We start from the raw sequence: 15,929 nt of genomic DNA, 5'->3' as shown, positions 1-15,929 counted from the left end.
TTGCCACAGGTTTGGAAATGTTTTAGAGCATTTGCTGTTTTGTCAGTGCTGGTTCTTCCATTAAAAGAACTGGGGAGAGAAAGCTCAGCATATTAAAGAATATGGCATTTAGAGTTTATATAAGTGGTAAAATTATAGTTAACATGAAAAATATGCTAAAGCAATTCGACTACTTTAAGTAATAAAACTCCTATTTTTTCAGAATTCAGCACTTGGCTGGGTGGGATGCTTAGCTCTTAATGCCTAGCTTAACAGCTAGCTGTTGCAGGAGCAGTAAGACAGCATGTGAATAAAAGAGAGAAAACTCCCTAGACTTCAGTCCTGTAGAGAAAATCGCTCCATAGATTTGAACTTAGCTATCTGCATCTTTGGATCTAAGCAAATGCAGTGGGTCACTGGACTGAAGTTTGAGAAAGCAAGTTGTCAAACTTGGGGTAATCTGTTAACTTCTCCTGGAAACCTTTTCTATTTTAATACCCTGCTTTAAAAATTCTAGAGCTACTTGGTCCCAACGGCTTCTTCTCTGTTGTCACACAGTTGAGGTGGTGAGTCTTCTGCTGTAGTCTTTGTATTTGATGTGCTGGGGTCATTTCTTTCGCAAAACTTCTGTGGAGGTATACAACAGAGCCCAGAACTCAGTATTTGGTGGTGTGATTCTACTTTTTAGGTAGATATTCATGAGCCTGGAATAGACTACCTCCAAGGCAGGTGCCCAGATTCCATATACATTCCATATACATTATCAAGGAAGTGGAGGAGCTCAGGAGAGTTATGAAGCCCGGGAGCTTTGTAGACAGCAGAATGAAACCAGTGTGAATGGCAGTGCTGCTTCTGCTGTTACCTTCAATGGCAATTTTTGCAAGTTGGAAGGCAGCCTCTCGTTAAAGCCGGTCACCAAGTGCTTTATAGTACTGTATTTGTGTGAAGGGCAGACAACTCTTTCTTGTCAGCTCCCAGTGACTTACAGACCACTAGAATCTAGTAGGTAGGAGTATGGCTGTGCATGTTAAAAGAGACCTTAGGAGGGTTTGTGTGTCAGCAAAAATCTGACCAGGGTGTGCCAGTGCCTCTTCACTCATCTCAGCTGGGGTGAAACGACATAGAACAGACACTGCTTTGCTTATGGCAAAGCATTTAGGTGGCTCCTGACAGCATGCAGAAGCAGAATGTGAAGGACTTCAAAATTAAATAACAGCTTTGATATCTTCAGTATATAGGTCTTCTCTTAGTTTTTCCTCATAGATCATGGCTTCTAGACTTACCTCTCACTTTCAGTTTTACTTCCCTTTCCATTTCCATCATCCAAGTCGCTAACAAAAATATTGATTAGAACAGGGTTTATGGACATTTGTGTGATGGCTTCTAAACTGCCAGTTCAGTCCTCAGAGATAACCCAAAATATTACCTTTCTTTACGTAATACTGCCACAGACACAGACTGTCTTTGTGACTGTATACCTCATGAAGAAGGTTCTCTGTGATGTTGTCATCTGTATCATAACCAAGGTGTCACTTTTGCTGTAAAAAGCTGGTTATGACTTTGCCACAGGCTGAGCAATTTGCTTCCCAGAGATGTTCCTCTGCCATGTCAGAAATCTACTTTTAGTCAGCTGAACTGGAACTGTCAGTAAAATAGTTCATCAATGGGAAAAACTTGGTACTGCATATTTAAGACAGTCTCAGCAACCAGATCATATTTGCAGTAGCTTTGTATATATACGTTTGATTTTAGGATTGATGATATAGTAATATAAACATAATTCCTCTTTTTTTCCCTCATTTTTTAAACTTTTTAGCAGCTTTTACAGTATGGTTTTCTAAATATAGACAGAGTCACTTTAAAGCAGGTCATTAAAAACTGTGAATTGCCAGAAGCGGAGTCAAGCCAGTGATACCTTTTTTAATTACTTAGTATTTTTGAAAGTATGTGATGATGGGAAAGCAAGTCAAGGATGGACTGAGAGGGAAATGTCTGCAACATCTCCTGTAGGAGGCTCCATAAAAAGAGCAAACAGACTTTATTTGATTAAAAGCTGGAAATTTAAACAGAGAGAATTCAAGCACCTGGGGGGGCAAAAAAAAGATATTTATATACAGATCTCCTTTGCCTTCTGAGTCCTTACAAATGGATCCTTGCTTTCAGCAAACTTGATGACTGAAAGTCAGCAAGATTTGCTTCTTTCCTGCTCAGTCTCAAGGAAGGTCTATCCCAAACGCCATACCCAGGCCATTTGTAAGGGCGCGGCGCTGTCACCGCCGAGATCCGGGTTCGATTCCCGGTCAGGGCCACTCCCGGGCAGATGGAGCTCGTTAGCCCTTAAAGGCAACCCACCTACGTCCTGAGGACCTCGCTGCCACCGTCCAAGCTCGCTTGGCCCCGGCAGATGAACCTTAGGATTAAAGGGTGGGCTCAGTTCCGCGCACACTGTGTCTCACCTAAAAAATCCAATGCGCAGGCTGGAAGGTGTAAAGACCTTCCCCGGATGTTCACTCACAAAGACTGGCCATTAACCACGATTAAAAACATCTTTAGCCTACATGAATATTTGAGCCCTTTTGGGAACATACTGTTCTATTCATGCTGTTGCAGGCTCAATGCTGAGTTAGAACTGCTCCTTTAGATAGAGTTCCCTGGGGAATGTGTCCTGATAGTCCACAGGATAGTCAAAACCTTGGAGAAGTTTGCCATAAAGTGGTACTGTGTGAGAGATTCATACAACTTTACTCATCTACATTTACATTTACATGTCTTTATATACCTAACTGAGGAACCTTTCTTTAGATCATGCTGGAATCAGTGGGAAGAAGTAGTCTCCTGCTGAGGTTCCCTACAGTTTAGATATCAGAAATATGTTCTGTCTCCTCACAATTCGTGTTTGAATTCTGGGGGGAAAAAAAATCTATCCCAAAGATATATTTTAAAATGTTAATCTTTAATAATAAAAGCTGAATAAAATAAAGCCTGATTTTCAACCATATTGCTTTTGACCCACTTTTGGTAAGATGACTTCAGATGGTTTCCAGGAGGTAGAGAAGAGTGGCATACATAACCATTATATTCTGGTCTGAAGAGCTACAGATATTTCCTTTAAAACCATTTGACAATCCTAAAACTGCTCTATCTGGATCAGTGAGATCAATGAAGTGTGAGAAACCTTATCAGTTATGGGTAAAACTATGTACAGTTTAATTTGAAATGTGCAGCTGCATTTTTGCAGAAAACAAAATGTATAGCAAGCACAATGCTTATATTCAGGTTGAAGTTAAAGCATTTTTTCCAGATATCAATTTACAGCTTAAGATAATGGATTTTGGCAGTGTGCAGAGCTATTAAGTAATGTTTATTAAAACGGATAAGAAACTACCTAAGAAGTGGCCTGTAAAAGAATTTTTAAAGGACTGGTTAGTGGAATAAAGAAATAGCATTTTCTCCTAGAATTTAAGTTTTATATCCCTGGATAAGTCATTAATGAAAAGGATTGTGGTGATGTCATCTCATTATTTAGTGCAGTTTATGAACTGATATGGAAACTGCACTTAAGAACTTTTTTCATCTCTACTGTGAGACTGATGTGTGTTAAACATCTATGCTGGAGAGAGAAATAATCAATTATATTTAAGTTTGCCTCAGTCACAAAACTATAATTTGTATAATTTGACATGACCTTGACATTCCCAGGGTCTATTATCCATTGTGCAATTCTTCAGGATAGGCAATAGATGTGTGAAACTCCATGCCAAAAGTCATTAAAGTAACTAGAAGTTTTCATGGACTCAAGGAGGTGTTGGATAAGTGCCAGAAAGTGGTATAACCAAGGGTTGTTAAATACATAGAAATCACATCCAGCTCAGGATGTTCCTGAACTCAAAACAAATTAATACTGAGAGAATATTTTTATTCCTTCCTAAGCATTTGCTTATGACCAGTGCTTGAATTGATGCAGACACATTGCTGTTAGATTTTAAGTACAGTGGCTGACACTTTCAGCTGCTCTAACCTTGCAGTCACAGACCAAAAGGAAAGAATGTTGGATAAGGTGGACCTTTGGTCTGACCCAGCACAGTTATTCCTCCATTCTTCTGAGACCACCTCTGACCTAATTCAGGAAGATATTTAAATGTTTTCTAAATACTTTCAAGATAGGACTAGACACATGCATGAGTTCAGCTCTGAGCATGAGCTTAAGCATTACAGTCTAGGTGTGCATTTATTTGTTTTTCTAAATGGAAGTGCTTTTGAAATCTGTAGATCTGCTGGCAAGGCAAGACTATGGAGCACTACAGATTTTTGGACAAGGGGATGCTAGGACACCTTTTCTGCAGTTAGAAGCAGAGTATCTGTATAACTACTTTAAATGAATATGTCTCTTTGCAGTAAGGGGTACCCTGGAACCCATTTATCACTGCAGGTGTTCCCCAAAGACTACCTGCCTAAACACACATGAAGGCAAGGAGAACTTGAACTTTATGGAGCCCATGTCCTAGATGCAGTAGAGTGTGCATTTCTCTTTCATTGACTTTCAAAATAAACAAGATATTTCCTAAGCACAATGAGAACAACCCTGCATCTAGTTTCTACTTTCTACTGACTTCAGTTCTACAGATCCAGAATGAATCAGTTTTCTGTGGTTGATCATTAGTACTAGCTAGAAATGAAGTCATCAATTTGTGCTTTCAAACCGTTATATTATAGCGGTGGCTAGGGACTCTTCTTCAGCAGGGCAGGGGAAAACTAACTTGTGTTATTTTTAGTTACTGCTGTAAACTTTTACAAATAGGCAGTCTGGCTTTGAAAGATGTACATGTACCTGAGGTCTTAAGATGTCTGAGAAGTCATTCATTTGTTGAGAGAAAAGGGTTGGACAAAGCATTAATTTGGCTCAGTCTGGGTTTTACACGATTTCATCCTTCTTGAATTAAATGCCGTAGTCAAACTATTTCACAAAAGAGGTCTGAGATAAAGATAGTCTGAGGAGGAGAAGAGATGGAGTTTTAAACCTCCCAAAGAAATGTTACAGTTTGTGCTAATAGCACAGTCTGCTTCCAAGAATATGACAGATTTGATAAATGAAGCAACACTGATAACCACTGAGGTCTTGAAGAAGAAAATCAGCAGATGCTTGATGACCTGCTTAAATGGTACTACAACCTCTGCAAAAGCTGTTTAAGGTGAAGCCAGGGTGGCTGAAAACAACTTTATCTCTGGTAGAGAGGAATGTAGCACAGAGAAGTGGATGACCTACCAGGTACGGGGTTTTCCTAGGTTCAGATGCTGCAGAGAAGAAAATTGTAGTGCTCTGTTGTGACCTTGCAGTCTCACTGAAGGTGCAGCAGTGATGGGCTTTGAAGGGAGGATTGAGAAAACGTACTTGAACTTTCGTTATAGAAGAAAAGTTCAAAATTAGAGAATGGAATTTATAAACACTGGTAAAAAATGAAGGGTCATTACAACTCTGCTGTAATCAGCAATACACTGGTTTTACACTCTCTAATGGCTTCAATTAAAATATTTGTCAGTGTTACCTTTATTCACTGAGTTTCATACTGATTTCAGCTTTTAGAATACCTCTTACTGAACATACTGAATGGAAAAGGGATCTTTTGAATTTCTCTGATGTAAATCTAACATTCTGAACAGTCATCTCCTGATGTCCCATTTAGAGGTAGTAAGACATTTGATTAAGGGAAATTCTAGATTTCTGAATTCTTGCTTCAAATATTTTGAATTGTGAATTTTTTAGAAACTAATGTTGATGAAAATTAGTTTAATTAGTAAAGGAGAACATCAGACTTCAGATAAAACTTTCATGTGGTTTCTGCTTTTCTGAACAAGTGGCACACTAGGACTGTTTCTTTTCATCCAGTCTTTCCATGTGTAATTTCTGTGTCAAATGGAAATGCTTTAGAAGAAAAATTCTACATAGGTAGAAAGTTTAAAAAAATAAGCAAGTCTGTGAAAAATATGCCTGGTCATTGGAAAATATAGTGTGTTTTAAGGCATTCAAGTTTTACACATGACATTGTCACAAGATCAGTGACTCCTACAGAAAACAAATCATTTGTTTAGAAGGGAAGTCAGCAGCTTTATGGAGAAATAAATATAATTTTACAACTTAATTACAGTATAAACATTTCTTGTGGTTGCAGTGACTTTGTTGTTATTGTTGTATTAATCTTACAGGACATATGGATATTTGTTTGGGTGCCTCCTGGGACTTGCTAAATCCTCTGAGCATAGCTCTGACCACTCTTCTAAAGAGCTTAACTTGTTAGCCGTTTTTCATTTGTGTGATGAACCATTTAATAAATAAAGAGAAAAGGGGAAAAAAAAAGACAGAAAGGAAAACTTTAAAGCTATTCTATTTCCTTTCCTAGCTGTTCTATTTTCTCTTCTTTTCTATGTTGTTATTCTCTGATTAATTTGCCACTGTGAAAGTTTTAACTAATAGTGTTAGTTCACTGATATAAAGTGAAGAATTTCACACTTCCCAGATGCTGTTGAATGCTTTGGGAGGGTTGATGGTGGTAGTCTTTTCTATGGCAACCTAATCAGTTAACTCCCCATCACTTATGGCACCTTTTTAAGTACTAGGCTCCCTGAGAACTGAGAAAATATCTTGGTGTAACATAGCTAATAATGGGGATTAAATCTGATAGACTTTCTGTAGAGTAAAAAGTATACCTTGACATTCAGTTAAGTATTTCTTTTGTGTTCGATTTAGTTGGAACCTGGAGCATATATGTCTTTTTCTCTTTTTTTTTTCTTTTTTTTCCAGTTTGTTTGTGTCTTTATCTTAGAAAATTTTGTTATAAAAGGGCTAGAGAAAAGCTTAGAAAACCTTTTTTTAAAATGTTTGTTTGTTTGTTTTGTTTTGTTTTGTTTTATTTCCCCACTTCCAGGAAGTTTTCAAGCTTCTGGGGCAACAGCAATGTGATTAGCTTTGTACTGGTCACATTATCACAGAAAGCAATACTACCACTTTCTGAACATTGTTTTCCTGTCTTTCCAGCAATCTGCCACATCTAGGATTCTTAGATTTATTTTTTTTTCTTTAAGGGAATAGTCTGTTTTAAGTATTGCTTACTATTTGGGCACTTCTTTATTTTGAACAGTGATTTTTTTTGTTTGTTTTTTATTTCAGAATATTTGTAACAAATGCTTGTGTGATTGCATGGCCTCTTCTATTTTGTTGTGTTTTCATTTAATTTTTATTGTGGGTTTGGGTATTTTTGTTTGGTTGGGTTTTTTTATTTTGAAAAACCACAAACTGTAAAATTCGAATTCCTTTACCAATATATGTTTTTATGCCACTTTGCTCTGTAAAGCCATCCTAACACTGCAAACTGGTGTGTTCACTGGTATAATGTACAGTGACCTGTAACACTACTAAATACGTGTGTGAATTAAAACAAGAGCCTTAAAGCACCACCTTGAAGATCTTGCATTTCATAAAGAGTAAATTAAGGGCTCCTGTCTCAGTTGAGCAATGGCCAACAGAACTTTCTTCCAGCAGTCATTGCATTTTTGTACTGAGTTTTCTGTATGTCAGAGCCTTCCTAAAGGGAAACACTGACATTTGGATAAATTAAGAATATCTACAAGTTTCTTTTAAAGTATTTGCAGACGGACTGACTAGAAGGACTCATTTACAGAAAGTGGTGTCAATTAGCAAACATAATTCTTGCATATTTAAGATTTTTTTTTAATTCTTTGATAGTGTCATATAAGCATTTTTAAGCCTTATGGAGGTTTCTGGTTTGAGTTGTATTTACTCTTCTATACAGAAACATAGTTCTTAGTCCAGGATGATGAAGTCACAGGATATATCTGCTTTGGGGGTGCTTGTCTTTGGTAGAGAAGTAGTTGTAAGTCCATAGGTTGTGCTGCTGTGTTTGCCTGGTTGGCAACTGCAGCACTGGATGTATTTCTTGTAATGTTGTCCCACTGTTGTAATGAAAATTCTCTGGCAAGGCAAGTCCAAAGTACCTTAGTTAAAAATTAACGGGATTTGCATTTTAATTTATTTGGCACACAGTGAATTTCAGGCAGAGAAAAGCAATCTAAGGCTCTTTTACATCTACTTTAATGGATGGCACCGTGTCTTCAGCCACTGTTTAAAACATTTTTGGATGTGCAAAAATGTTAAGAATAGTGCTTAAACAAGATTGGTATTCTGAAACGTTGTTTTGGAATCTTGCCAGCTGACAGTCTTCTCTGATGATAGAGGCAGTTTCTTTCCTAGTGTTTCTCTTGAAGCATAAGATACATTGTCTGTAAAATACTATGCGCCCCTAATGGCTTTTCAGGAATGCTTTTGGCACATTGTTGCAAACGTAGGGTGTACAGAACTATTGAAATTGTACGTAACCATTGACAGAGGCTGTTTTAAAAAGCTTGTGAGACAAAATCTGGTATTTTTTGTTTATTTGTTTGTTTGCTTCTTTCTTTTGTTTTTCTCCTCCAATTATCACTAAACTCCCTACTGTCTTAATTCCCATTCCATTGTATTTACCACTTCTTGCTCAGCCCTTAAATAGATTAGCCATCTTGTTTCTAGTCTATGTCATTCATACATGGACATGGATATATTTAAATATACAGAGCCATTAAATGCTAACAGGACACATCTGTTTAATTACAAAAGAAAATGAAATCTTGAAAACTTAACGACTTTGGGGTTTATTATGTACCTTGGTTGTCTTTCGTACTGCTGTGTCGAGTCTAGCTCCCTTATCCTCAGTGTTTCATCACTTTAAATTTCTTTTGAGCCTGTTCTGCTTACTTTGCCTATTGGAAAGTCACTTCCCTGTTTTGTCATCTTCTCCCAGTCTCAGCTTTGAACATGCATTGCTCTATGTTCTTCTGCTTAGGTCAGTCTACTGCATCTAGCATTAAACAGTTTATTTTCTCATTTAAAGCCTTTCATATAAGCAGTGAGTCCAGAATTAATTTATCTTCTTGTTCAGAACAAAAACTGATCTAGCATTAAATCATTTGCTGTTAAAGCTGTTAACGTTTTTCCCTGTCTATACAGTTCCTACAGGACCAAGCACTATGACAGCAAAAACCTTTTAAAGCTATAAAGCATCAGGTAAATACGTGGCACCATGCAGTTGGCATGAGTCAGACTGCAAAAATTCCCACAGTTTAAAGCTGCACTTCTCAAACTCAAGCAAATACAGTCCCATTTTAAAGGGCCTGCAGTTAAAACTGAACCCCACGTCATAAATGGGTTATCTCTTGAGGCAGTTCAGAACAGATGAAGTAGAGCTACTATCTGAGTTACTCAAACAAAGCGAGAAGTTATTTGAAAGGGCATATGGTTTCCTTCTACAGCACAGGCAAGCTTAAGGGGCAAACTCCTATTAACTTGAAAATCCTAAAGATCTGCAAGCTCAGGGTAAACAAAATCAGATGGCTTAGAGCCTTTCCCAGCTCCTCCTGAGAAGGTGTGCTGAGAAACACTCCATACATCATTTGAATTGAGAATGGGGAGATAAAATAAAGATACAGCATTTCAAAACAAGCTTGACCAGCACATTCAGGGAAGTGGTTTTTGCTCCTCTATTCCTCTCTTGTGAGACCCCTCCTGGAGTACTGCACCCAGCTCTGGGGCCTCCAACATACATGGACCTGTGGGAGCGACTCCAGTGGAAGGCCACAAAGATGATCAGTGCACTGGAGCAATTCTCCTATGAAGCAGCCTTCCAATACCTAAAGGGGGCTACACAAAAGGTGGAGAGGGATTTTTTAAAGGGGCATGTGACAAGGGTTAATGGTTTCAAAGTGAAAGTGGGCAGGTTTAGATTAGGTATTAGGAAGAAGTTCTTTACTGTGAGGGTGGTGAGGCTCTGGCACATGTTGCCTGTAAGTTGTGGGTGCCCCATCCCTGGAGGTGTTCAAGGCCAGGTTGGATGGAGCTCTGAGCAACCTGGTTCTAGTTGGCAGGAGGTTTGGAACTAGATGATGTTTAAGGTCCCTTCCAACCCAATCCATTCTATAATCCTATGATTCTATGATTTTAGAGGCAAATAGTTAAGTACCATGTATTGTTTACTCATTTGCACATAGTATCTTTCAAAAATATCCAGCTCCTCTTAATTCTAGACATAAAAGTATTTGTGTCTTCACATTTTAACTGCACTTTAATGTGCAGTGGTTGACTGAAAAAGATCAGTGAGAAGTAGTTATAACACATTTTTCACTTGAGTCCACTGACAGTCAAATACAATAGCAGTGTGATGCGCTTTCCCATAAAGCCGTTCAAACACATTTACGGGTGTGTGCCTGTGAGGCATCAGAGTGGTCCCCCTGCCATTCTGTATGTATTTAGTACTTCTGCACCGGTGTGTTCGAGTGCTGTGTCAGCCTCAGTAGGCGAATGTGTAAGTAGGGCGGTGTGATAACTTGCAAGTAGATGTGAAAATGTATGGTTTGTTAAATTAACTGATTCCCTGGCTCATTAGAGCTTGGGCACCTTATCTGCCTTTGTTACGTTCTGTTATGGGAAATGTGGTAGTTTTCTACTTTGTTTTAAGCTTATGTTTAAAAACAAGCTGTGCTAACTTCTAGAATTAAATGCTGAAATTAAAAACACTTATAAACTGAGACTGTTTTCTGTATTATCCTCATATTTGAGTTAATTCTCCATTTGGTGTGGGTTCTCATAACAGTAGAAGACCTGCTCTGTATGCACAGTTTAGTCAGAACTCAGTGAAATACAAAGAGTGGGATAGAAAAATTAAACCCAAAAATGGCAGGGGTTTAGATACAAGTAAACTGTTCAGCTGCTGTTTCAAACATAACCCTTACTAATTAGTACCAGCACAGCAGAACTGACTGAGCAGCTATTTGAAAGAAAGAAGGGAAGTGGCACCTGTTAGTGCATAGAAAGGGCTTCATCTAATTTTTGAGTGTTTATATCAGCAGTGTTAAGAGCAGCCAGATATAAGACTTGCGTTCTCAATTTCCGCTTTTCCTTATTTTGGCAGTCTCTTCTCTGTCTCAGAAGTAGCTCCTGAGAAGGTATTTAAGTTTTTACCCTTTTCATATTTAGGCATTTCAAGACTGTTAGAACTTTTAGTGATGTTGTTGTTTATTTAGTTAAATAAACAGTCTAAACAGTCATTCAGATACTTAGAACTTAACTTCCAAAGAAATAAGTGCTTTGTGTAAGTTCAGTGCTTTTTTTCCAGGCTAGCAGTTTGGTCTGCAAGGTCAGAAAATACAACATTGAAAAATTATAATACAGATCAATTCACTTCATGAGAACATTTTGGTTCTGATTTTATGTCTGTAATGTGATGTTGGTTTTGTCCGGCGCATTTGATCAAGACTGGGCATAATACAAGGCTCGCTTTTTTATTGTGAAAGCACAAACCACTTTTGCACATACTTATACAAGCTTTCTTAAATGTTAGCTTTCTGTAAGTCACATATTTCTGTCAAATGGATTTCTTGTCAAAAGTCTTTTTCATCTCTCAATTCTTGCATCATACAAAACTTTCAGACCTTGAGCTCTGAGCGTTATCCTCTGTGCATTCAGCGTGCTGGGCACGTTAACATGTGCAGCGGGGTTTGAGATCAGGTTGCATTTTCTGTTATTTTGATCATTTTGAATTGGTTTGAGTTGAAATTGAGATACAGTAATGACACTAGTTAACTGTAAAGTTTTCATCGGTCTTACAGAAATTTGATATAGAGTTTCCAAATTCTTCTGTAGATCTAGTGTGAATTAATGGATCCAATCCTAAGGCTCCCAGGGAGCCTGCTGGCACCAACTGGATTTTAATTACATCCCACACATTGGTTTAGTTGTTCTTGTAGTAGGTAAAATGAGTGGTACAAGTTAATTCTTCCAGATTAAAGAAAGGAAGAAAAAAAATCATTGATCCTCTTTTCAGACAAGGGAAAAAAAAATTTTAAATACCTTAATTTTAAATTTTTCCCAAGGGAAAGGGAAAGTGAAAGAAGGTGTATAGATGATGGAAGAAAGGATACAAAGAGGCAAAATAAGTAGATTATGTGAAAAGGAGTAGAGTGAAGAAAGAAAAATTATACTGGAAAAAATTAACTGGAAAAAAGCAGAAAAAAATAAGATGGAAAACATGACAGCCACAGGCACATCAAAACACCAAACTCTATGCAGAAGGAGAAAAAGTAAAATGAATGAAAGGGGAAGACAACATTTGAAATTAAAGGGAGAGATAAGTGTATATGCTATTTTAAGTCATTTCAGACTAATAATCAGCAGTAAATATTTGAGTTTGTACACAAGGCATCAGATTTTTAATGGCTAAAGAATTAGTGTTACCAAAAATCAGCTATGACATTGATCAGCAGTGTTACTAAAACGACAGGTAAGGGTTACTGAGGTTTTATTTATGTCACTCTTCATTATTATTTAATGTATTTTTTAAAGAAGTTCAAAGATACAATAAACGTAAGAGTTTTATTTAACTTAAGCTTGCTATTTTTCATGCCAAAAAAATCAAAGCCGAAGATTGAATAGCATGAATTCTTTAACAGCATCTTAAATTAAGAGACTGATAATAATATCAACCAGAAAATTAATTCTGTGAAGTAATGCTGTTGCCCTTAGGCACTTCTTGGTGCAGGAAGCCAAGAAGGAAACCACAGTCTTTGGTAATGCTAGTAGATGCCAGTGTCTGGTCAGCCACTGATTCCATGCCATGTCGACTGCAGAGCAAAACACTTGGATTTTTCTGGAGCCCTTTTTTTGTAATTCAATTCTAATTTACCATCAACTTTCATAGCTTTACCGTGGACATTCTGAAATTAGCATTGGAGGCTTCACATAAAACCACAAAGGCAACTAAATTCCAGGTTAAAGCCAAAACGTCATTCTCTGTTCACATGGCTGTAGAGATGCTGTGGAACATGTGGGAACAGCCAGCGTTTGGAGCCCCAGTTGGACCCACACACAGTAGAACAAGTTAAGAATGGAATTTCAGCCCAAGCCTTACCGTTAATGCCACACAACCCTTTGTGGTTTGATTTCTTCTTATATGACACTGTTAAAGACAGAAATAAGCCCAAGTCAATCTCAGGGTTATTTTAAATTATGCTTACAAGAATCTTGTGGGAGCAATGGTAATAGATTCTTCTTACCCATTGCCTCTCTGAAATTTGAATTTTTGTATCCAGCTTGCTTTGAATTTCCACTGTTGGAAACTGCTGAGACATTAGATTACAGATACCTTAATATGTGAAGTTCAGCCCTAAATACATAATTGTTTCCTACAGTATACTTGTCTTTACTTGAAACTCATTTTGTGGAATACAATTAGAGAGGAAAACTCTGCTTTTTGCCTAATACATGCATTTTTATGAGCAAAATGAGCTTTGACAGTGTTTTTAGAAATGTCAGGAATGTCAAATATTTTTATTTGAAGGACTCTTTGGATGACTAAGGAAAAAGTACTTGGAAATTAGTCAGGATTTAACTGAAGTGGGAAGGATACTGAATTGTTGAGAGAGCTTGCTCCTCTATACACACTTCAGATTAGTACTTCAAAAGAAGATCAATCCTAATTTTATGTGATTGAATCAGCCTTTTCTTCAAAACGCAATTTTTATTTAATCTTTGTTTAGGTGTTTGGAATAGTGATTAGAATAGTTATTCACTCATTTATCTCTTCTCGGAACAAATGGGAGTTTTACTTCTAATCTTTTTTCAAAAATTTAGAGCTCCCTTCTTCTTCCCATGTATTTCTGTCATTTACCAACTGTTTTTGGTGGATGTGGCATCCCTGCTTGCTGAAGCCTTGGAGACATATGTATCAGTGAAGAAAACAACAGTGAAGGAGAGGGAGGGATACAGCTTTTAAAAGAGCTTGTAGCTGCTCTAGCTGAGCTTGTCCTCATGTCCAGAGGGGTCAGAGTGCTCTTTGCAGATGCTGAGTTTCTCACACAGCAGCAGGATGTCAGAGAATTTTGCAAGAGCTTTTAAAACAGAGTAGGAGATGGCCCAGCTGATGCATTTCATCCTGTAAGGTTTTCTTATCTTATTTGTGCTAGTATTTGAAGCTGACTTTCATAGGAAGTTACCCAAGGCTGTTTTGCAAATCAGGGATGCTAGTTTCACAAAAAGAAAGGGTTTGATGAATCCGTAGTTGCATGGTATTGTAATTCCGATGGGAGTACATTCTTTTCCAAATACAAGAAACTCTTCGAAGTTAATATATGAATTTGTACCTGTCGATTTCAGTTTAAATTGTGGATTACTGAAGTTCAGTGCTTTGATATCAGTAACTAGTTTAGCTTTAGACAGTATTCAGACAATTACTGTGAGACTTAAACTTGAAAACCCAGTTGGTTTGAAGATTTTGTAGGATTAGCTTTTTACTTCTTGTCTGAACTTTTTTATTTTGTATTTGTGCAGAAAGATTGCTTTTCATTCCATAACTTCAGTTAAAGGACAACTGTGAAGCAATTTTCCATTTTCTTTTTAAATTTGCCGTCAGGCAAAAATTGCTTATGTTACTGTGAGAAGGAGACGATTTTAATAAGAATGCTTCATGCTAATACCCAGCAGCTATGAACTATTCATTTGATATTTGCAGCGTTTGTTAAGTCTTGTTAGCTAAGCAATTACAGAGTCACTTGTCCCCTGAAGTTTTAAAAAGAATAAATCTAAAGTTCCTGCTACATTAGACTTATTATTAAGCAGAATTTTCCAGAACACACAGGTCTGAACAGCAGCAATGCGCTTGTGTTCTAGGCCATGATGAAGCTCCATACTGCGTAAGAAGTTTAAGGCAATGATAGTGGTACAAAATGGTTCTATCTAAACCAAAGGAAATCTTGGCTTCAGATACTTAGAAGTAGCCCTCATTTTCCTTGTGTATCAGAATATGACAGTTTTAAATATAAACTGTGAATATTTGGGTTTTTTTCTTGTTGTTAGGTCCCTCTCCCCCTTCACTGAAACCCAAGGTTTGTGGGAAATAAATATGCTACAAGGGAAAACTAAAATTGACTATCACAATGTGCCTGTATCCTATCATGCAGTGAAGTATTTTGGCAAGTCCTTAATGCTAACATAGGAGTGGCAGGCATGGGATTAAATGGCAAGTTGAAGCCTTCATAGAATTATACTTAGGTATAATGAAATATAATATATTTCGATAGTTGTTGTTCCGTGATTAATATTCAAATACACACAGTGTGTGTTCTGAATTTTAGAGTTTCTCGTTTTCCTATATCCTGTTGTTAGTTACTATCTCTGAAATACTAAAATGTAAACATCTGTTTCACTGTGTCTGTGTCCTCTCTTGCTGCCAGCAAGTGTTGTTACTACTTGTGGAGCTGTCAACTTGAATGATTTTGATCCTGAGTCTCTCCATATTTAAGGGTGGAGTTGGAAGGTTTCTGTTTGCTTGACAAGTTGAATCTTTGGGTCTGGTGATACGATCTTTGGCTCTTTTGTTGGTGTTTTCGTTGCTTTTCCCATTTTTCTGACTTCTCTCAAAGACAGGTCCATATTTAAATTAGAACATTATTATTCTCCTGTTTTAGGAGTTGCTCCACAACTTGATAATTAACTTCAGGAGTGGGTCATTTGCACGGGAACAGAGCACATTTCAGCCTTTGCTGAGCCAGTCACTAACCTGGAAAAATACTATTTGCTATTTTGTGGGTTTAGTTTTTTAGCTGAGTTAGTGAGCTGAGTTTGTCTCAGCAAGAGTCCAAGTAGCAGAGCTGGCAAACAAGGAAGAACAGGACCATACAGCCAAGAGCAGGGGATTGGGAAGCAGGGGGAGCCTTTGGTGACAGCAAGCCATTAATTTGGCTCAGCTGTGTTGTTAAAGCATGCTCTCAGTGAAACCAAAAAATACCTTGTATGTCATATAAGCATACCATTCATTAAGAGTGTGTCATAAAAACTTTAATTCCTGGGAGGCTTT

The 15,929-nt window shown here is 37.5% G+C and overlaps 1 protein-coding gene across 1 annotated transcript in view; it reads left to right on the top strand.

Moving 5' to 3' along the window:
* The window catches only part of MICU2 (mitochondrial calcium uptake 2), a 142,171-nt gene that overhangs the window by 62,941 nt on the left and 63,301 nt on the right, over positions 1 to 15,929 (top strand). The window lies entirely within an intron of this gene.

Source organism: Myiozetetes cayanensis, unplaced genomic scaffold (assembly GCF_022539395.1).
Source record: "Myiozetetes cayanensis isolate MyiCay16 unplaced genomic scaffold, myiCay2020 scf5-8, whole genome shotgun sequence".
NCBI classification, from domain to species: Eukaryota; Metazoa; Chordata; class Aves; order Passeriformes; family Tyrannidae; genus Myiozetetes; species Myiozetetes cayanensis.
Note: the sequence above shows the minus strand (reverse complement) of the source record. Positions and strands in the feature narration are given on the sequence as shown.